The following is a 24,415-nucleotide window of genomic DNA, read 5'->3' as shown; positions in this document are numbered from 1 at the left end:
TGATTATGAGCAGTATTATCTCATAAAGCTGACAAAAACAAAGGAGAATAAAACCACTCTAAAGAAATCATGACATCCTTTTTCTTTCTGTCGGCGCTTCCCATGGAGGGGCCGCTATCTCTGCGCTGGCGCAATGCCTGCCCTCAGACCTCTCATAAAGCCTAAAATCGTCAAGAAGAGGACCAAGAAGTTCATCCAACACCAGTCTAACAGATACGTCAAGATCAAGAGAAACTGGCGTAAACCAAGAGGCACTGACAACAGGGTGAGAAGACGATTCAAGGACCAGACCTTGATGCCCAGTATTGGTGATGGAAGCAATAAGAAGACAAAACACGGGGCAGCAAGGTGGCGCAGTGGATAGAGCACTGGCCCTGAAGTCAGGAGGACCTGAGTTCAAATCCAGCCTCAGACCAAACACTTGACACTTACTAGCTGTGTGACCCTGGGCAAGTCACTTAACCCCAACTGGCCTAAAAACGAAAAAAAAAAAGAAGACAAAACACGTTACCAAGTGGATTCAGGAAGTTTTTGGTACACAATGTCAAAGAGCTAGAAATACTTCTGATGTGCAACAAATCTTACTGTGCCGAGATTGCTCACAATGTGTCCTCTAAGAATCAGAAAGTCATTGTTGAGAGAGCAGCTCAGCTAGCCATCAAGATCACCAATCCAAATGCTAGACTGAGGAGTGAAGAAAATGAGTCAAATACTTCGTATATCTTTATTTGTGTTAAATAAAGCTTCCAACTACTAAAAAAAAAAAAAGAAAAGAAATGATATGATAGCCAACTAAGCAAAGTCATCCCAAGGAGATTCGAGGATAAAAGCAGAAGGGGACTATAAAAAGAGAGAGAAAATGGAAAAGATTTGCAAAAATTACTACAACAAACTTTTTTCTCTAAAGAATAATTGAACCACTATCCTTGGACCCTAACGTCACAGGACCTGAGGTCCTTACAAAGGAAATAGAAATGGTACTAAAGAGAACAAAGCTGGGAAAAGTAAATGTATTAGATCAAGAATAAATAAAATAAACCTGTATTAGAGATGACATTATAGACTGAGCTACAAAAGTCCTAAGGGGAGAGGAAGATACCAAAGGCATGGGGAAAAAATTTTATAACTTATTGATTCCAGAAGAAGTGAGCATAAGAATATCAAACAACTGCAGAACTATATATCTATTTTCCCAACTATATAAAATCTTTAAGAGTTAACTATGTGTGAGTTGTATGGCATCTTCGTGGAGGGCACTAGGGAATAATGAGATTTTTGCAAAAAATATGCAACAATGGGCCACATCTTTACCATCTCACAATTGACTGAAAGATGTAAAAAAAAATAAGATCTATTTATGAGATGTGCTTATTTTTGTTGAATACTAAATATCATCTAATTTGTTAGAAAAAAACAGTGCTTTACAAATTGTTTTATTACAGGGTATCTCCCATCCATACATCAAGATCAATCAGGTTCCTTGGAAGATGTAGCAACAGAAATAACCCTTATTCAGTGACTTCCTATAATATACATAGAAAAAGCATGAAACGGGGAGATGTATGCCTGCCAAAAATCATTGCTACTGAATGCAGGAGATTTACCTCAAAGTCCAAGATATCCAAGAGGATACTCTGTGGATGGTGAGGACCTCCCATTTGTGGAGGACATTGTGTTGATTTTATCAAGCCCAAGACACTGTAGTGCCTCCTATTATAGATCTGTAATCATTCAAAGTAGTTTGGCCTATCCAGGGGTATGCTGGCAAATGTTTAACAGTTGTCTCTCCAGGAAAAAAAAAAATATTCACATGATACACTTTTAAACTTAATCCGAGTTATTAACATTTTCTCTATTATTTTCTTAAGTCTAAACAATAAAAAAACAATAAATCAAGCTGTTATTTGTAACATTTGCTGATTCTAAGGTATAAATGTTTATGCTGAAAATGTAATTAATTTCCATGAACCAGGTCAAGCTGGCTCCAGCACAACCCCTGAGACTATCTGTCCATACATGAAAGACCAAGCTGATGAAAAGTGTCTATTTTTCAAATTTTCCTATTTCAGCCTGAATCTGAATTGATTCCTATAGAGCTCGTCCAACAGTATGCAGAGCTGGAACATAGATGAACAATGAGTTAGGCATAGAGTTGAATAGGAGAAGAGAAGCTTGGGTTGCTTTTGGAAATTTGCAAGGTTGTTTTACTGATCCTAAGTTTCTCTCAAAGTTATTACAAAGGTCAATTTTCTCAATACATTTTACTGGTGTTGCTGCCTAGTAGCAGGACCAGGAAGACCACTGCTTCTGAAAATTTCAAGATGAACAATACCTAGAATACAGTGGAAAGGCAAATGGTGGGTGACAGCAGAGTGCAACATGAAACTGAGGCAGTGCAAAAATGAATGAGTAAAAGATATATTAAGGAATTGTATAATAGGAAGAGAAGATGGGCTAGGGTTGATAAACCAAAGTAGTCCACTCATCCTCAAAATATCGGGGGAAAAGTGAGAAAGGTCTCCAATAGATTGGGAGGAACCCTTGTGGTTAATTTGTAGAAGGATACAGATGAGATTCACACAAGGTGGGCAGTCTCTGTATCATTAGGGTAAAGGGAACTCAAATCAGTGAGAACACAGATCCACTTGATTATTTAAGTAAGAAAATTAGCACAATTGTCATTAACTGCCATTTATTAAGCATTCATGGTATATATGAAATCATAGATATAGCATTGTGTAGAGAAAATCTGTTACTCTCTGGAAGCATAGATCCTTGCAAGTAGAGATTATTTCATTCCTTGTACTTATACCCCTAGAACTTAGCCCAGTGCCTGACACAGAAGGCAATTAATAAATGATTTGTTGGTTGATGGATTGATTTTTCATGTTTTATATTCAATAATTTACATAAATCTATATTATAGCAAGTAAGAATAAATGAACTTTGACTTAAGAAAAATTACTTAATGCAGAGTAACATCAAATAGCTGAAAACTAAAATACAGTTGAGATGATATGTTGGTAACACATTATATCCCTAACATAATGAACCCAGTTTCCTAAACCTACAGTCAGCACACTGTGTTTGTGCAACCTGTGGGAAGAAGGAAGTTTTCTGTGGATTTCTGAGGTAGAAGCAGATGGGAGGGGAAAGGTCCCATGGCAGCCTTGACCTTCCTTCCTCATGTCCTACCTCTCAATAGGAGACTAGAGCAGCTGCTATTCTGACGTCCCTATCATTTTCCCAGATAATGAACAGCAGCTCCCAGCTTGCTGCAGTGTGGCTTTGGAACGTGCCTTTGAAAGATACAGACACTGATCCCATGGCTGGTAGCCACACGTACGCTGCCTGCTGGCTGTGTCTCAGCAATCTCTGCTGGTTGTTTGAACTGCGTCTATGTAATGATTCAAGCAGGCAGTTGGGAAGACCAGAAGCAGAGACGTTTGCATGGTATTCATTGTGATATGTGACACACCTTGTAGGAGAGAATCAAGTGAATTAAAGCTTGAGTTTCTGCTGTTTTCAACATTATGAAAATCCTGATCCTTTGGGGCAAAGATGACATAAACTATAAACTGGTGATGCCTTATGTTTGCTGGCAATAACTTTGCCAAATACAGTTACAAGCAGCTTAATTTATATGCCATTTGTGGACCTGAGAAGTAGAACTACCAACTACTTTTCAGAGTCTTTTAAATAGACTACAAGTAGCTTATATGAACTTATTAACATAAAAAGGACTTTCTCCAGTCCTGCCAGTCTTTTAAAAAAAACTATCATTTAAAGTGTACTGTATTTATGTGCACGTGTGTATATGTATATGTGTGTATGTGTGTGTGTGTGTATATATCTATACATTTTTGTTGGAGAATATATACATATATATCTATATATAGATATATATGTATATATTTATATGTATATATTCTCCAACAAAAATGAAAGGAAGCACCATAGGACTCTGCAAACCTCCCTGGGCCTGTGTTAAAGTGCTCATAGATACATAATGGAGTTTTGACTTCCCTCCATCATTGTCTATGAATATTTAAGGTGATAGATTTCATAACTCTGTAAATAATTCTGAAAAAGTTACATTTGTGGATGGAACATCTGTCTTTTGCGTGATGGCCAGAATGTGTTTTGCTATAGAGCTTGAATAACTATTTTTCTGGGTTGCTGTAGAAGAGATTCCTACATTGGGTGGAGAGTTAGACTGCATGAGTTCTAAGGTCCTTTCCAAATCTTAGATTCTGCTATTCTAGTCTTTAGACTGCATAGTGTAAATTATGTTACCTAATTGTTGTCTGAAGTTATTGGAACTTCTTAAACAAGTCATACAAATAATTTTGCAGAATAACAGAAAGTATATGGTGGGCTGAAGTACAGCCATATTTTTGACATTGCTTAAAGCTCTTTCTTGGTGTCACTTTTCTTTCTGCTCTCTCTTACTTGGTGAGTTCATCAGCTCCCATAGATTCAGTTATCTGTTTGCAGATGATTCCCAAATTTATATATCCAGTCCTAATTTCTCTCCTTATCTCTAGTCCCACATCACCAGCTGCATATTAGACATTTCAAACTGGATTTCTAGTGGGTGTCTCAAACACATGTCCAAAACAGAATTCATTATCTTCCTGCACCCCCCAAACCAAGACCACTCTTCAAAACTTCCTTATTACCAGAGAAGACACTACCATCTTCCTAATTGTGATCCTATTAGGATCATAGATCTAAAGCTAGAAGGTACATTAGGAATCATCTAATTCAACCTCCTCATTTTACAAATGAGGAAATTGAGATCAAGAAAAATTATTTAACTTTCCCATGATTGCTCAGAATTCTAATAGTAGAAATAAGATTCTAAAAGAGGTTTTTGGATTTTGAGTCCAGCACTCTTTACAGTAAGCAAGCACGCAACAATTTGGCACTTAATCTTTTCCAGGCAGTGTGATAAGCATTAGGGATACAACTACAAGCAGAAAAAAAAGATAACCCCTGCCCTCAAGGAGCTTACATCCTAATAGGGGAAAACAGCACATAAAAGGGAGCTGAAAAGTGAAGGAGTGGAGGGATGGGGAGAAGGAACCCCAGTGGAGACATGGTAGTAAAGTCCAGAGATTTGGAAGAACAGCCAGATGGTGAATGAAGCATCGCTAGAGTGGGCCCATCCCCATTAACAGAGGTCCTGGACGGAACTCACCAATGGGAGAAGGGAGTAAGTTTGACAGAAGAATGTTCCAAGATGAGAAGACCTCGAGTGCTGAGGAAAGTTAAGGGTAAAAATGAAGCTTAGTCATGTAGAAGGTAAGAAGAATAACTAGGAAGGGAATGAAGCTTGATTAATCTGAGCACATCCACAAGGACTCACCAATGGACAAAGGGGGCCACTGTGGCAAACGGATGTTTCAGGGTGAAAAGACCACAAGCACTGAGGGCAATATACCATCCCACTTCTCCAATGAGTGAATTATAAGTCTAATTCTCCTTCTGTGGTTGTGTATAATAACGTGTTGAATTCTTTTTTATTAAGATTTTTAGTAACTTTCTGGTGTTTTAGTAACCTGTAGTCATAGCTAAAGGCTTTAATCAATCAAGTGATTTACTGACATTTCTTTCTTTTTTGAGGGGGAGACTTTCTTTTTTTAATTTTTAAAAATTTATTATTTATTTTAAGCATTTTCTTTTTAAATTTTGAGTTCCAAATTCTCTCCCTCCCTCCCACACCTTCCTCCATCCACTGAAAAGGCAAGCAATATTGATAGCAATTATACATGTGAAATCATGCCAAATATATATTCTTATATCAGCCACAGTTTTTAAAAAGCGAGAAAAATAAAGTGAGAAAATTATAATTCATTTTGCACTCAGAGTTCATCAGTTCTGTCTCTTGAGGTGGATAGCATTTTTTTTTATCATAGTTGATCATCATTACAACATTGCTATTATTGTGCACAATGAACTCTCAGTTCTCACTTTACTTTGCATCAGTTCATATAGGTCTTGCCGTGTTTTTCCGAAACCACCCCATCATAATTTCCCACAGCAAAATAGTACTCCATCACAATCATATGCCACAGCTTGTTCAACCATTTTCCAATTAACAAGCATCCCCTCAAGTTCCAATTCTTTGCTACCCCGAAAAGAGCTCCTATAAATATTTTGAACATATAGGTCCCTCTCCTTTTCCTTTGATCTCTTTGAGGTACAAACCTAGTAGTGGTAATACTGGATTTTATAGACCTTTGGTCATAGATCCAAATTGTTCTCCAGAATGATTGCACCAGTTTACAACTCTACCAATTGTGCATTAGTGTGCCTGTTTTCTCATATCCCTCTAACATTTCTCATTTCTGATAGGGGATAGGTTCTGATGCTACCCTGGAGTTGTTTTAATTTTAGTTTCTCCAATCAGTAGGGATTTAGACCAGTTTTATATGACTATAGATAGCTTTGATTTCTTTTAATTTCTTTTTCTGAAAACTTCCTGTTTATATCCTTTGACCGTTTATCAATTAGGAAATGGCTCCCATTTTTATAAATTTGACTCAGTTCTGTACTCAGTGTATGTTTGAGAAATGAAACCTTTATCAGAGAAACTTGCTGTAAAAAAATATTACTTCATTATCTATGTGACACCTTTTAGCAAAATGTAGTTTCCCTGATTATCCCTTTTAATTAGGTCTATTTTTACTTTTGTTTTGAATGAGATCGTGATGGCTACTTCTGCCTTATTTTAGTTTAGCTGGAACCTATTAGATTCTGCTCCAGCTCTTCATTTTAATTCTGTGTGTGTCTTTCTGTTTCAGGTATGTCTCTTGTAAACAACATTGTTGGATTCTTGTTTCTAATCCATTCTGTTACCTGCTTCCATTTTATGTGTGAGCTCATGTTCACAGTTATGAATACTGTGTATTTTCCTCCATCTCATTTTCTTCTTTCATTTTTCTTCTCTCTCTCTTTTTGTCCTATCCCTCCTCAAAAGTCTATTTTGCTTCTAACTACTGCCTCTCTTAATCTGTCCTCTTTTTTATCATCCCCCCATATTTTTCTTATCTCCTTCTCCCCTTATTTCGCTACTGAGCAAGTTACATTTCTATATACAACTGAATGTGTGTCTATGTATACATGCATGTATATATATGTGTGTACATATGCATATATACACATATATATACATATATATATATACATATAGGTATATATATTCTTCCCAATGAGAGTAAGGTTCAAGCATTGCCCACCACCAGTTTCCTTTCTGCTATAAAAGCATTTCCTTGTATGTCTTTTTTATGTAAGAAAATTTTCACCATTCTACCTCTCCCTCCCCCCCTTTACCCACTGCATCTCTCTTTCTTACCCCTTAATTTTTTTGGAGATCATACCAAGATAATTAACTCACATCCATGCCTTCTCTCTATATGTACTCCTTTTAACTGCCCTAATAATGATAAAAGTCATAGGAGTTACATGTATCATCTTCCCATGTAGAAATGTAAATAGTTTAACTTTGTTGAGACTCTTAAGGATTATTCTTTCATGTTTACTTTTTCATGCTTCTCTTAAGTCTTCTGTTTGAATGTCAAATTTTCTATTCAGGTCTGGTCTTATCATCAGGAATGCTTGAAAGTCCTCTATTTCATTAAACAGCCATTTTTCCCCTGAAGGATTATACTCAGTCTCACTGGGGTAGGTTATTCTTGGTTGTAATCCTAGCTCCTTTGCCTTCTGGAATATCATATTCCAAGCCCCCTGCTCTTTTAATGTGGAAGCTACTAAATCTTGCATGATTCTGACTGAGGCTTCAAAATATTTGAATTGTTTCTTTCTGGCTGCTTGAATTATCTTTTTCTCTTTGACCTGAGAACTCTAAGATTGGCTACAACATTCCTGGGAGTTTTCATTTGGGGTTATCTTTGAGGAGGTGATTAGTGGATTCTTTCCATTTCTATTTTATCCTCTGAATCAAAGATATCAGAGCAATTTTCCTTGATAATGTCTTGAAATACGATGTCTAGGCTCTTTCTTTGATCATGGCATTCAGGTAGTCCAGTAATTCTTAAATTATCTCTCCTTGATTTATCTTTCAGGTCAGTTGCTTTTTCAATGAGATAATTCACATTTTCTACTATTTTTTAAATTCTTTTGACTTCATTTTATTGTTTCCTGATATCTCATGGAGTCATTAGCTTCCACTTGCCCAATTCTAATTTTTAAGGAATTATTTTTTTCAGTGAGATTTTGTACCTCTTTTTTCATTTGGGCAATTCTGTTTTTCACAGAGTTCTTTTCTTCAGTGAATTTTTGTACCTCCATTTCCATTTGGCATATTCTTTTTAAGGAGTTTTTTTTTCCAGTAAATTTTTGTGCTTCTTTTACTATTTGGCCAATTCTGTTTTTAAGGTGTTATTTTCTTTAGTATTTTTTGTGCCTCTTTCACCAAGCTGTTAATTCTCTTTTCACAATTTTTTCTCTGCCACTCATCTTTTTAACTCTTCCAGGAATGCTTGTTGGGCTTGGGTCCAATTAGCATTTTTCTTTGAGGCTTTTTTGGTTGCTGTTTTCACATTGTTGTCTTCTGAGTTTATGTCCTGGTCTTCCATGCCACCATAGTAGCTTTTTATTTTTTGTTATTGTTTGCTCATTTTTTCTAGCCTGTTTCTTGACTTTGAACTTTATGTTAAAGTTGGGCTGTGCTCCCCTGGAAGTGGGAAAAACACAAAATTAAAAACATAACAAAAAGGTGAAACATATATATGGCATAAAATTCAGCACTTATCTAATAGCGAATTTACTAAAATTAGAGAAAACAGCTCAATCCCATTCATCTGGTCAAGGTCAGACAATGAGTCAACTTAGTATCAGTAGAAGCATATATGTAGAAAAAGGATTGTCCCAGACAATTCACTTACCACCAAGATCTTTGAAGGAAGGAGTTGTTTTTGTCTTTCCTTGTATCCCCATCTCTTTCCACAGTGTTTTAAAGCAGTATATTCCATAAATTCTTATTGATTGATTTAGTAGCTCATAGTGATGGTAAACTAACAAATAATTATAACTTGGCAATTCGAGTATAAACAGATACTCCTTGAATGCTAATTGTTCTTTCTTGCTCCAGATGTAATGTAACATGTCTCAAAAACATTTGCATTCCAAACTATTCAACTTAACTGGATAAAATGTATACTCAGTGTCAAAGTAGCATGAAAAGTCAGGGAGGAGAATGGAAGGGGGGGCTTCCTCTCTTCTGTCCACAGAACAATCAAATCTGTTGCTGCTTCACTTCGTAAGCCAGGAAAGTCATTCTTCCTCCAATTTATTATTTCCATTTCACCACTGAGGATAGTTGGTTCTGTACCTTAGTAATATAAGAATGATAAGGACATGATGTTCCTCAGGTAGGAATGATAGGCAAGTTGTGTGACAGCATGTGCTATGTGAAGTGTCAAGACTGAGAAGCAGCAAGATGACTCTATAGAACTGAAGAGAGGACAAACACACCCACAAAACAGGGCCCAGATTTCATTTATTAAAAAACTTTACAAATAAGATACCATTAGATGCTACTTTAGAAAACTTTGAACATATTCACATCTACAAATGAGACATCCATTGACCTGGAAATGCAAACTAAAGGTTGAAATTAGAATTTGTTGCAATATATTTCCTTTCATAGGGCACCAAGGTGGCTCAATGGATAGAGCACCAGGCCTAGAGTCAGAAAGACCTGAGTTCAAATTCAGCCTCAGACACTAGCTATTTGACTCTGGGCATGTCACTGAACCCTGTTTGCCTTAGTTTCCTCATCTGTAAAATGAACTGGAGAAGGAAATGGAGAAGTACTCCAATATCTTTGCCAAGAAAACCCTATGTGGTATCACAAAGAGTCAGACATGACTGAAACAATTCAACAGTTTCCTTTCAGATCATCGTTAAAACCAGGCATGCCTCTCATTAAAGGAAACAGAATATTCTAAGTGCCCAAATAATAGCTGACCCTGGATGGACAAGTTATTCCACATTCCTGGGTATAAGTTTCCTAATTTCTAAAAGGAAGGGCTTGTAGTAGATGACCTTTAAGGTCCCTACCAGCTGTAAAACTATGGGCCTATGATCCTAGTTACTTTTGAATGATACCTTATTATTTCCAAAGTCCAGCTGCTATCTTCACCATCAACAATTTAAGTATTATTCTCAAGTCTTTTTTTTTTTTGTGAGGCAATTGAGGTTAAGTGACTTGCCCAGGGTCACACAGCTAGTAAGTGTCTGAGGCCAGATTTGAACTCAGGTCCTCCTGACTCCAGGACCAGTGCTCTATCCACTGCACCACCTAGCCGCCCGGTAAGTATTGTTCTCATCAGGTTATCCAAAGTACCATTTTCTCCTCCAAATGCTACATTTCCTGTGCTATAGTTTCTTTTTTCTTGAACCCTTTGCCCTAATTTATGCGCTAGGAAAGCTGTCCAAATGACAGACAACTTGGGATTTTAAGGGTGATATCCAAAACAGGCCTCAAAGGTAGTAGCTTCCAGTTTGGGTAAATAGCAATCTGGCACAAGGTAAAAAAAAATCTCGAAGAAATGGTGCCTCAAAGGACTTTATTTTTTGCTTTATTTAAGGCCTAACGTGCACCCCTGAAACCTCAGAAGGATTTTTTTTTAGTTTGATTCTAGATTGAATGTAATTCCTCACTTCAAATGTTAAGTAAACATTGTTTCCCCAGCTTTACATGTCTAATAAAAACGTGTAGACCTGGAGTATTTCCAGCCATGAAATATAAAATGCAAATAGTGTTCCTCTCACTACAGAAGAGATTAACAATTTTTTTTATTTGAACTTAAAGCAATGCTGTTAGCTTTGTAGAACTTGCTGCAGTGTTAACCCTTTATTTTCTGGCACAGATGTCTTATTGGAAGAAAGGACTAAGTGTTTTACTTCTGTTTGTCCAGGAGAATTCAACAATTCCAATTTAGCAAATATTTATTTAGCATTTACTATGTGCAAAAATCTGTGCTAAGTGTTGGGAATGCAAAGATAAATATAATACAAATTATTTTCAAGGAACTTAAAATCTGACTTTGTCTTGAGCTATAGCATACATGTGCTATTTCCTTAGGGAACTATAATTTCATTCCTCAGGATACTCTCTCCTGTCACCAATTCAATGAAACAAATATTTTTAATTTGATACTGTGCTAGGTATGTGTTGCAAGAAGTACAAAATTTAGGTTTATGGGGATAAGTTTATTTAGTATATGGGAACTGCTGTCATGGATCTTATAGTCCAGTAGTGGAACGTGACAGTACTGTACTCACAAACTCAGTGATTCGCTTTCTCATCACTCCTTTCACACGTACATACTACAGCTTCCCCGTCCTGAAGAAGTTAGACTTCTTTAATTGCTGTGCCCAAAATAATTCATTGGCTCCAGCTGAGGAGCCTTTCCGAATTTAGCCAGGCTTGTCTTCAGATGACAGTCATACAATCTGTCCTTGTGCCTAGACTCAAAGCCTTTCTACTTTGGTAGGACTTGAGAGAGATTGTGTTCTGCTAACACAGCTTTCTAGAACCCAGGGTCGGCTGCACCCCAAGAAGTAACTAGAATGTGGTATAGGAGTAGAAGAGGAAGAATACTTAGGACAAGCCCATCTAAGTTTTCTGCCTAACTGGGGAAAAGCCCTGATCACCTCTTGACTTCAAGTTATGGCTAAGCTACCACAGCAGTGATGTGGCATCAGAATAGAACTTTAATGGTGGGTAGCTATAGACTTAAACATAGAGACTTCAGGGAATGCTATCTTATTGCAATGGATACTTGGACACTTCCTCAACCAATGCAGATTATAACCTATCCAATACCTTCATAATGTATGATTTTTTTCAAAATATTCCATAAACATTCCACTTAGACCCATTGTACTAGAGGCCTTTCTTTGGTTCTTTTATTATTTCATTTTGACCCAGTGATACCAGTATTAAGTTATATCCCCAAAGAAATGAAAGAAGAGGAGCCCAGTGTTCCAAAATAGTTATAGCAACTTTTTTGTAATAACAAACAACTGGGAGAAAAGCAGATATCCATCAGTTGGGGAATGTCAGAACAAATTATAGGATATGAACGTAATAACATATCACTACTATGTAAGAAATTAGGAAAGAGACACCTGGGAAGACTTGTATCAATTAAATCTGAGTAGAATGAACAGGAATAAGAGAACAATTTCCAGAAGTGGGGAATCTGCAGCCTCAAGGTCACATGTGGCCTTCTAGGTCTTTTGGGTATGGCCTTTTGACTGAGTCCAAGTTTTACAGAATAAATCTTTCTACTGAGGGGATTTTTCTGTGAAGTTTCGATTCAGTCAAAGGGCCACACTTGAGGACCTAGAGGACTGCATATGGCCTCGAGGCCACAGGTTCCCCAAACCTGATTTAGACAATGATTATGACATTGTAACTCTGAAAGACTTAAGAAATCTGATCAATGAAGTGACCAGCCACAATCCCAGAAGAACAAAGATGAAGCATCTATCCACCTACCCACCCACCTCATGTCTTGGCCAACAACAGATGGATTGGAGGTGCAGAATGAGACAAAAATTTTTAGACACAGTCAATAACATATGGATTTATTTTTCTTGACTGTGTTTATTTGTTGGAAGGTGTGTGTGTGTGTGTGTGTGTGTGTGTGTGTGTGACAGGGGAGGAGTTTTATGAGAAGGGACAGAGAGGGGGATAGTAACAATGATTCCCAAGACAAGGAACAAAAAAGCCAGTGAAACCTTTAAAAAATACATAGAATAGAGAAAATGAGGTTCAGAGAGAGACAAAGTCAAGCAGGATAGTTTTGGAACTAGCATGTAGAACTTGTTATAATTTGTTGAGTTTTTTTTTTTAAGTCGAGCTGTAGGTGATGGAAGTTTGTGGTTTCATGCGCAAAACGTTTTTTTTTTCATTTTTCCTTGTATATGGAAATAATTGTGAATGTTTTTCAAGTTCATTATAATGAAAAGGTAATTTTAAAAGAAAAGAATGGCAAATATCATGGATTCTATGAAATATGGAAAAACATGTATAAAAGAATGCAGAGTGAAATTAATAGAACAAAGAGACCAACTTATGAAATAACCACATTAAAAATGTGAGAATAAACAAGTTTGAAAGACCTTACAATTTTGATCAAAGCAGAGACCAATCATGGCTTTATAAGACTGATGATGAACCATGCTGCCCACCTCTTAACAGAAAGGTGATGGACCAGAAATGAATAGACATGCATTCTCAGACATAGCCTTAGTGTGTTGATTTGTTTTGTTTGATTGCACTTACACTTAAAGGAGTTTCCACCTGGAGGAAAAAGGAAAGGGAGTTAGTGTATAGTGATAGATGGGGGTGGAGCAGCATACAAAGAAGAAAAAAAGAAATGTATAAAGGAAAATGAATAGAACACTTTTGTTATTACTTTGTCAAACAACATATGTACTTTTTTTAACTATATACAAAAGAAATTCATGGTGTCTTGTACAAATCTCTTTTCCTTAAAAAGTTTGTATTTCTTGATGAGTGTTAAGTTCATAATAAAAAATAAAACTTTAAAAATAGATAAATTTTTGCAGCAGTAAACAATTTGGGAATCACTGCTATTTATCAGTCTAGCTTGCTAGCTCTCAACAGCTCCTTATTGACATAAATTCAGCAGTTTTATTCAACACTTTTAAAGCATTTACAATGTGCTGAGGCTCCAAAGATTAGATAAAACAAAATTCCTGTCATTATGGAGCTTACATTCCAGTAGAAGGGTATAATGCAGAAACAGGTACAATAGAAATAGAAAATAAGCAAATAAAAAAGATGAGAATGAAGAACAGGATGAGGAAAAAAAGATCATTTCTGAGTAAAGGATCCATGGAAGAGTGACACCGAGCTGGGTAAGCTCAGTAGGATTTCATAAGGCAGAAATGTAAAGAATGGCATTCCAGGATAGGGAATGGACAAAACAAAAATTAGAGTCAGCAAAGTCTTGAGGCCTGTAGAATGAATAAAAAGCCATTTAGTATGACTGAAGTATCGAGTATGTGGAAGGGAGTCTCTGATTTACAAAGGTTCCTTACATGTAAACAGCTGCTATGGAACAGCTATCCCAGTGGGTGATCCACTCAATCTGTCAACCAATTGATCTTATTAATAATTTAGTAATAACAAATTATTATGCATCATAAGTACCTGCTATGGCTCAGGCTCTATACTAGGCATTGGCATACAAATATAAATAAGGAAATAATCCCTATACCAAAGGAGTTTACATTCTAATGGAGAAGACAAGAATTTCATATATGTATATATATATTATATGCTATATATCATAAGTAATATATGCAGAATAAATATAAAGAGAACAAATACAAGGTAGATAATAAGGTAGTTTAGGAAGGACGGCACCAGCAGCTGGTAGAACCAGGAAGGGCTGCATATAGTAAGTGGTGCTTGAGCTGCATGTTACCAGAGGTAAAGAAAGAGTACATTCCAGATATCAGGAATGGCCAATGTAAAGACATAGAAATGGAAGGTGAAGTGGTTTGTGTGAAGAACAATGGAGTCAGTTTGGCTGGATTGAAAATACAAGAAAGGGAAGTAATGAACAACAAGTGTGGCCCTTTGACAATCCAAACTTCACAAAACAAATCCCCTTAATAAAAGGATTTGTTCTATAAAACTTGGACTCAGACAAAAGGCCATACCTAAGGACATAGAAAGTCACATGTGACCTCAAGGCTGCAGGTTCCCCACCCCTAGACTAGAGCATAGAAAGATTGGAGGCAGGTAAACCAATAAGAAGGCCATTGCAATGATCTAGGTGATAAAGACCTGAACTAAAGTGATGGCTGGGTAAGTAGAAAAGAAACGGACAGATGTAAGAGGTAGAAATGTCAGCATCTGACAAGTGTAAAATTATGAGCTAGGGAAACTGGAAGAATAGTGGTGCCTTCAACAGAAAGAAGTTTTGAAGAGAATGAATTTGAGGGGAGGTATAATGAATTCTGTTTTGGGCACGTGGAGTGTAATGTAACTCCCAAACATCCAGGTGGAAATGATCGATAGGCTTGTGGTGGTATAGCACTGTAGCTCAAGAGACACACTGGTGCTAAATTATAGATCTGGGAATCATAGGCTTAGAAATGATAATTAAACCTATAGGAGCTAATGAGAGAGAGAGAGAGAGAGAGAGAGAGAGAGAGAGAGAGAGAGAGAGAGAGTATATAGAAAGAAGAGAAGGGGTCCCAGAACAGAACTTTGGGAGAGATCCCAAGTTAAAGGCCATGGTATGGAGGAAGGTTGAGCTAACACAGGAGACTGAGAAGGAGCAGTTAGGTAGGAGAAGAACCAGAAGAAAGTAATGTCACCAAAAATAACAAAAAACAAAAGAGAGATTATCCAAGAGGACAGGGTGATCAACAGTGTTAAGTACAGCAGATAAGTCAAGAAGGATAAGCCTGAGAAAAGACCATCAGATTCGGAAATTAAGGGATTATTGATACCTTTGGAGAAAGTAATTTCACTTGAAGGACAAAGTCAGAAGCAAGATCACAAAGGGGTGAGAGAAGAGGAAATAGAAGCAACAAGCATAGATAACTTTTCCTAGAAGTTTGGCTGAGAGAGGGGAGAGAAAAAGTATGATAGCTTGAGGGGTAGTAGGGTCTAGTGAAGGTTTGTGAGGGATGGGACTGGGGTGGGGTTGAGTATATTTGAAGGCAGTAATGAAGGAAGCAATAGAGGGGGAGAGGTTGAAGATTAGCAGTAGTTGGTGTCGCAATCTTCTCTTTGGAAGAAAGAGAGAGAGTGGTATCAGGGATGCATGTGGAGTGGTTGGTCTTGGCAAGAAGGGTTGCTTCATTATCAGAGATGGAGAGAGAAGGGAATGATGGCAAGGGGTTTTGAAACAGAGAATGGAAGAAGAGGGAGCTCACATTCAGTGATCTCAGAGTTCTCCTTTAAAGAGGAAGGGAAGCTGGGTAGCAGAGTGGATAGAGTCCTGGCCCTGGAATCAGGAGGATCTGAGTTCAAGTCTGGCCTCGACACTTACTAGCTGTGTGACCCTGGGAAAGTCACTTAACCCCGATTGCCTCAAAAACAAGGGGGTAAGAGGCAAGATTTCCAGATGAGGGGGAGGAAGAAATATGGAAAGCTTGAAAGGGAATAGCTTCCATGGAGAGAAAGAGAGGTAATCAATAAGGACTAAATGAATTGCCTTATTGTAGTAAAGGCCAAGCTGAAGTTGGATAACATGAATTCATAATGTCTCCAGGGAGCACATTGGGTAACTTTCTCCAGTTCCGTTCAATATCATGTGAATAGGAACAGAGGAGGAGGCATACTGTGGAAGTCATCTCAGACTTACGTTTAGAAGGGATAGAACAAGGGTGCAAGGGATTTGAGAGTAGAAGACAGTGTACACTTGAATTGGCTGACTGTGAGGTGGATATTGGAAAGGGAAGAAAATAAAGTCACTGCAGGGGTAATGGTCTGAGAAAGTACTGAGGAGTGGAAGGTTCCAAGTTCCAGATAAGAACAAAGACTAGGTTTGGGAGAGGTAAGGCATAGGGAAAGAGGGAATGATAGGAGGTCATGCTCAGATAGGGGATTTTTAGCGTTTCTAAGTGAGCAAGTGTAACACTTGCAGGTAATAGTGAGACCCAGTGTGTGACCATCCCTATGTGTGGCTGAGGTAGAGTGAAGGAGTAGGTAATGGGATTTAAGGAAACTGAGGAATTAGGTTAAGAAGTTTGAAAGGGCATCAGTATTTATGCTGAAGGTCTCCCTAGTTTAAGGGCAGGAGTTGGAGAGGAGAGGAAGATGCCAAGTGCTTAAGAAAAGAGGAGAATGGCTTGGGAGCTACTACATGACTGCCATCATGACCTAATTACCATAGTAACACTTGTTCCCTTAGGCACTGTTCACCTTCAGGTTCTTTTCCATTTTCCCCTTCCTTTCATAATCTGATGTTGCCCAGGACAGCCTTCTCCCATCCTGGCTTCTCAGTCTCCCACAAGGGCAGAGTCTGAGGTAGGAGAACTAGTAACCCCAAAGGAGAAGGGGACAGTGAACCTTCTAAAGCTACTTCCCTTCAAATTACTATCCCTCCAAACATAATCATACTCTCCTCTGACCTTGTCCCCAGCCCCTTGACCTAACTTCTCATCTTCATGCCAACTAAACATTCCACCTAATTCCTATCATAAAATGCCCTGAAGAGGTTTTTCTCTAAAACAACAGTTCTCAAAGTGTGGTCTAAGGACCAGTTGGGGTTTCTGAGACACTTTCAGGGAGTTCATGAAGTTCAAATTATTTTCATAATAACACTAAGATGTTACTGGTTTATTAAAATACTCCCTTTTCCAACTACATATATGTGAGACCAGATTGTCTTCAAATACTTCAACCAAAACAGCATTGCATTAGATTGAATGCAAAGTAGATATGATAATCCAACTGTCTTTTATTAAACAGATATTAAAAGATTTTTTTAAAATATTGTAAAACAGTGCCACTTTTTTCACCAAATTGTTTTTGTTTTGGAAAATATAATTATTTTCATAAAAATATGGTGTTTATGTTAGCATGTAATGGTTTTCTTATTGCTATTTTAGTAAACTAACAAATATTTTAGAATTTTATCAGTTTTAATTTCTAATATAGTAAATATTGATAGATATAATCATATAAACAAAAGCTCTTTGGTGTTCTTAATAATTTTTAAGGATATAAAGGGTTTGTAAAGCCAAAAGTTTGAAAACTGCTGTTCTAAAATATATGTGGTAAACCAGATGTCAATTCTATGAACATGCAAAGACCCCCTGAGAACCCTGGGGCAACTTTCTCCATATAGTCTAAGTGAAAAAAGAGAAGGTTGGGGTCTTAGTGGGGAGATAGATGAGTGTGCCATTGAACTTCCAACAGGCAAAAAGAGAGGCAGAAAGGCCAATTCTTCGAGTCTTCAGAGTAAAAGGAGGATTAACCAAGGAGACCCTAACCTTCCTGGTAATCAATAAAAATGCCTCATTTTTCTGAAGTACTTTAAGATTTAATCATTGCTTTTACCCAACAGTCCTCTAATGTAGATAATATAGGTGTTATGTTCTCCATTTTATAGAAGAGGCAGCTAAAACTCAGAGAAGTTATATGACTTTCCCATGATCACACAGGGTTGGGATTCAGATCTCTTCTTTTTTCTCTTCTTTTTTTTTTCCTCAGGAAGACCCAAGTTCAAATCCAACCTCAAACACTTTACTAGCTGTGTACCTCAGGCAAGTCACTTAATTCTCAGTCTGTCTCAGTTTCCTCAACTATGAGATGAGTATAATACCAGCACCTACTTTTCAGGGTTGTTTTAAGGATCAAATAAGATAATATTTGTAAAATGCTTAGCAGAGTGTATGGCACGTAGTAGACAGTATATCAGTGCTTAATCCTTTCCCCTTCTCTTTGCCTATTAGAAGTCCAGTGTTTTTCCCACTACCAATATTGGGCATGAGAATATCAGTCGTTTAGTATAGCTCTCTGCTCTGCTAAAAAAAAAAATAAAAAATAAAACAAATAAATAAAGGTGGTAGATAACAGGTACTAATTTATTCAGTGGCAATGACAGATATTTGTAAGGAGGACACAGGAATTTTTTTTTCCAAAATTAGAATCGATTTCTCTTGAAAAGAAAGGAATAACATCAATATCGATAAACTTGTGAGAGATTAGATTGTATGTAGTCTTAGAGCTGGATTCTTCTCCCATAGTCAGTTAACAGGACTTCAGCTTGCAGGATACTAGTTGCACATTCTCCTCCAGCAGGCTGACACACAATTGACAATTTAGACAAACATCTGGTCTCAGGATGTTCTATGACAGTTTTAAACTCATTCCCTATTTCAGGAAGGGAATCACAACATGGAAATTGGAGCTAAAAATATATTGCTTGTTTTCAAACTGAGAGGCCAGCATTAGCATGCACTGGTTAAAATCATGATCATTCCCAGCCTCACATCTTAAGCAACCATATTCCTGGGAAATTAGCTCCTCAAAGGCATTGACTGATCTGTATCCTTTCTTCCTTTTATATCCCTCTACAGTGCCTAGTACAGTGCTCTGTACACAGTGAAGCCTTTTCTTTTTAAGGCAAAAGCCTTTTTTTATATTTAGTTCTGTTGTGTAGTTGGTGTATGTCTTGTTTCAGCTTTCAGACTGAAACCACTATTTAAGTGTTTTTTCCCCAGTGAAAAGTTCCTTGAGGCTCATGAGCAATGGGACACATTTTGCTGCTAATGAAGATATACAGAGTCGGATTCAAATGGAACACAGAAGCAAATTAACAAATTTTGTCTTCAAATAAATTATTCTGTAAGAATTCACAGTAAGCATCCAGAAGGGGATCAGTGCAGGTGTTTGGTTAGATACTGTTTGCTTTTAGTCTTGGCTGCTTCCTTTTGAGGATAAACAGCTCTTGGGAAATACACATTGTACAAATAATCAGTTACAGAGGACAAATTGTTTCTATTCACTTCCTTTGCGATTACTTTCCAACAGCTAACTGTAATAAGAAATATAAGTGGTTTCCATTGGAGACTAGCATATGAACTATTCATGAGCAGTGGAAAGGAAGGAGATTTTTCCCAGTAAGGCCTGGGGTAAGCATAGAAAAGCCAGGGGGTGTTGGGGCTGTAGCATAGAATTACTCCAGAACTAAGCCAAGTTCAGGGGGAAAAAATGATTCAAGTTTCTTGTAGAGTGAGATTCAGGGAAACCAATGAAGTATGAGTGGTTTCAATTGCCTCACATCCCATTTCAGCCTTTATGGATGCAGATTAGATTTATTTATTTATTTTTACAAAGTAAACCTATTTAAATAAAACAGGGAGAAAGGGAAAGTTATCTTACTTAGATTTTTTTATCAGCTCAGACTTCACTGTTCCACATCCTTAATTTTGTTTCTATAGAATTTTAGGCCCCTGAAACATCTCTGTGCTCCCACGTGAAAAGCCTTGGCTTCTGACTGTGTTTGACTGTGAAAAACAATGACTAACACTTGCCTCCTCACTCTCCTGTTGATTGGCTAACTTGGGCTATTCAGACTGTACTCATAGGCCTCAGGAAAGGGACATTTAAGCTTTTGTATGTGTGGGAGAGAATGGTGTTCTTAGAATCAAATCTCCAGGGAAGAAGATAGGGGCAAAAGCTATAGGTTAGTGAAAATTTGATGCAGTAGGGGGCCATTTGATTTGTAATTTGAAATTAATTTCAGCACTCATCTTCAGAAATGTTTCATGACATGGTGGACAGCTTGTGAAGGTCTATTTTATAATAAATTGGCATCACTTAATCATTTTAGATTTTTTTACAAGATTTAAGTCATTGTGGGGGGTGGAATTGGGCTGGTTGGGAAGCATTATCATCACAGAAAACATTGAAGTTTTCCTCCACTCCTCCCTTCTCCCCACATTGTTGTACCAATTCTACAAAGCAAATCAGGCTATGAAGTTTGTTTCACTGTTGTGTTTATTTGCACTGAAGGTCTATCAATATATTGAGTATTTAGAGGCTAGCTGATGCACTGGGTCTCTGTTGAATTAAGGCAGACAGTGAATTTGTTGAAGAAAGATTCTCTGGGGTTTTTTAGAAGTATTTTAGCAGATAATCTTTATAATCTTGTAACAACTGAAAGAAATATTCCAACTAGTCTTAGGTGCCAGCTCATATAACAAGTATTTTTCTTCTCCAAGTTTTTTTTTAAAGTGTATATCCCCAACACCTTTATCTGTACAAAGAAGGGGAATGCATGGCCCCAACCCTGATCAAATTAACATCTTAATTGGGGGGCAGGGCCAATCCTTAACAAAACTGAAACAGTTAATGTGTCTATCTACCACATCTTCCATTGTTTGCTCCTTGGGCCCCTCTTCACTGTCAAAGACCTTTGGATCACCATCACTCACTCCTAATTGCTCCGAGTCTTCTTGCTGTTGCTTAGTGACTCAGCTTGCTGCCTCTTTAAAGATCTCTCTCATGCCTTCTTTACTAACACCCTGTGCTCTGAACCTTTCTTTTCCCCAAAACTCTCAACAGAACATCTCTTCTATGTACCATTTCTTAAGGAACCTGCTTTCTTCTATAGTTAATCAAATAAGTTCAATTGAGACAAAGTGCTAAAATCAAATAATGACCTCAGCTTGTCTTATTTGGTAATAGTGGATTCTTCAATGAAAAATTTGCCTATTCAGTATCAAATGTATAGGTTTTGAGTGTCTTTAGGGAGTGCCTATGGTATGAATTCTTTTTCCCATGGACAGGTCCATTGGGATGATATTTGGACAACCTAAAATCTATGTCACATCATCTGTATGTTATGCTAGTGCATAAGCCTAGCCCTGTAAAGGAGAGAAAACCAACACAAAATAGTAAGAGGACAATGCAAGGTAGTAAAATAACCAATGTGAGAGAATGTACAATGGTAGATGAAGAGTTAGGAAGATCTGACTTCAAGAGCTGCCTTTGACCCATAGTGGCTGTGTGACCTCAGACAAGTCCCTTAACTTCTCAGTACCCCTGGACTACTCTTTGAGACTCTAAGTTACAGAACCATTGCCAATCCACTTTGGTAGAGAGAATCATGATCAGGAGCCTCCTGTACCAACTGAATTTCTAATAACAATAGAATAAAAATGATAATAGTAATAAACAGTAATAATAGTCCATATGATAATAATAACTGGTATATAATAATAACTGGTGTATTATAGGAATTGAGAAGAGAGCGAAGATGAATATGAGATAAAATAGTCAAAGAAGGCTTTGTGACAGTGGTGAGAGAGCTAGCCAGTCTCTGGGATCCAGGCTCTTTAGAATTTTATATGCCAGGCAGAGCCAAGATGGAAGAGGAGCAGGAAGTATAACGAGCTCCCCACTACCACCAAAAATAACTCCTCCATACAGATCTAGATGAGGTACCTGAGTTAATCCTGATGGGATTAAGTGTCACAGTGAGTCATTTTCCTAGATCAGGTTGGCATAAGAAGACTGACAGAATTGTCTTCGGAAACTGGATATGGGATCTATCCAGGAGCATGCCTGTGGAGTACTCAAGCATCCTGAAAGAGGCTGTGCACCAAGCCATAAGGAGGTCCCAGGTTCATACTGCACCACTGCGACATGGACCAGTGCCTAATGGCAGCTTTGTCATCAACTAGCAGGTTCTAGGCCACAGATCCAAGGCCAACTGAGGAGGGCACCTGTGCCCAGCAGTGCTGTCCTGGGATAAGGAATAGTCATAGGCCCTAGGCCATGTACTAAGAGAGGAGTAAGCTCTGAATCAAGCATCAGTAGTGTGGGTTGCACCCCAGCAGCAATGAGGAATCTCAATTCCATCTTCTAGCCCAGCTTTCTGCAAAAGAATAACCGGGGCAGAAATCCCAGGCCAAAGGGAAGTGGACAGCTCTGTCCCTCTGAACCAGCAGAGCTTCCCAGCTGGTTGATGGTGACTGAGTCCAGAAGCAGTCTTCTGTTGCTCACTTGCAACATTGAAATCTTGCAGGTCCCCAGCGTGAGATGTCCCTGAGAATCTGGAATAACATAACACTCAATACCCCAAGAAACAGCAATGGGATCAGCCTGGATCTTCCCTTCAGAAATGCCCAGAGCCTGACCCTAACATTAAGTCTAAAGTCAGGAAACGAGTGACAGAATAAGGAAACAAAAAAGGATTCTATATACCATCACTCATTTGTGCTCTGGTATTTGGTGGTACATTTAACATATGTGACTATTTTTATGTGAGCTAACTGATGAGGAAATGAGCCATATTTTTAAAGTGTTATCCAGATTCACATGGCAGATGAAATTTCTAAGAAACAAAATACTAGAATTCACTGGTTGATTTTTACCCCTGTGATTGATGTTTATTGGTGAACGCAAAGCCACATCATAAAGTCAGCACTCGCTGGGACTCAGACTTGCCAGCTTTTGTGATGAGATTGCAAAGAAGAAGAAAGAGATCTTGAATTAGTTAGTGATAGTTTAACCCTGGGAACAGTTGTTTATAATATTCCCTGACCTCAGGAAATGAGGAACTTTAATGAGAGAAAGGAATGGCAAAGAAGTTCCTTTTCCTCTCTCCTTCTTCCCTTTTTCCTCCTTGCATATCTTTCATTTGGTGTCTGTCCCACCGCTTATTTGACTGACGAACCTGCTGCAGTAGTTCTTCAGCCATGCCCATCTTCAGTCCTGCCTCCCTCTTCAAGCTTACACTTACGCGTTACCGTTTTACCTTAAGTAACCAGGGTTATAGGCTTCACTTCTTATGGAGTTCTTACAGCTCTCGGTTAACTGAAGCTAAAAAGTCAGGGGCAAATTAATTGGTAAAGGTGTAAATTGGTCCAGGAATTTTGGGAATCAATTTGTAACTATGTCCAAAATATTATTAAATTGTGAATACCTTTTGACCACAAAATACCACTACCAGGCATATACTCACAAAGAGGTAAAACAAAGAGAAAAAAGAACCATGTGTACAAAACTATTTAGAGCACCTCTTTTTGTGATGACAAAGAACTGGAAACTAAGAAGATGGCCATCATTTGGGGAATGGCTGAATAAACTGTGGTATATTAACGTAACGGAATATTATTGTGCTGTAAGAAAGGACAAAGGGAACGGTTTAAGAGAAACCTGAGAAGACTTGTATGAACTGATGCAGAGCTAAGTGAGCAGAACCAGGACAGCAATTTATACACAAACAACAACATTGAAAAAACAAACATCTTTGAAAGATCCAATAACTTATCAACAAAGTGATCAACCATGATTCCAGAGTACTGATGATGAAAAATGTCAGCTACCTACCAACAGAGAGATGATGGACTATATATGGAAAATGAGACACATTTTTAGATAATATGATCAATGTTGGAATTTGTCTTTTTTGACTATGTGTATTTACTACAAGGATTTTTCTTTTTTTATCTGAAGATAGCTCTTCAATCACAAATGATATGCTTTTGGATGGGCTCACTTATTCCAGAGATCCAGGGTGAAAATGAAAAGTGGGTAGTATTGGTATATATCAGAGGTGTCAGATACATGGCCCACAAGTCACATGCTACTCACAATACTCTTGCGTATGGGCTGAACCAGATTAAAATGTAATTAAAATGTAAAATGTTAACAAAATAAATAAAAATACAATAAGATATAGATAATATTACATTTTAAAACTATCAATCCATGGTCCACAAGGATCTTTAAATACAGATTAGAGGATGACCAAGTCAGATGCATGTTTCAGGAAAATGGCTGGCAACCCTATGGAGGATGGATTAGAATGTTGCTGTTGTTCAGTGATGTCTGGCTCTTCTGTGACCCCATCTGAGGTATTCTTAG

The 24,415-nt window shown here is 37.7% G+C and overlaps 1 protein-coding gene and 1 pseudogene across 1 annotated transcript in view; both read left to right on the top strand.

Moving 5' to 3' along the window:
* Window positions 1-24,415, top strand: part of ADGRV1 (adhesion G protein-coupled receptor V1) — a 645,475-nt gene that overhangs the window by 531,816 nt on the left and 89,244 nt on the right. The gene's annotated exons all lie outside the window — the stretch shown is intronic.
* LOC114044610 lies at window positions 134-741 on the top strand (annotated as a pseudogene).

This window comes from Vombatus ursinus, unplaced genomic scaffold (assembly GCF_900497805.2).
Source record: "Vombatus ursinus unplaced genomic scaffold, bare-nosed wombat genome assembly UNPS02014774.1, whole genome shotgun sequence".
Lineage (NCBI taxonomy): Eukaryota > Metazoa > Chordata > Mammalia > Diprotodontia > Vombatidae > Vombatus > Vombatus ursinus.
The sequence above is the reverse complement of the archived record's forward strand: the minus strand, read 5'-3'. Positions and strand labels throughout refer to the sequence as shown.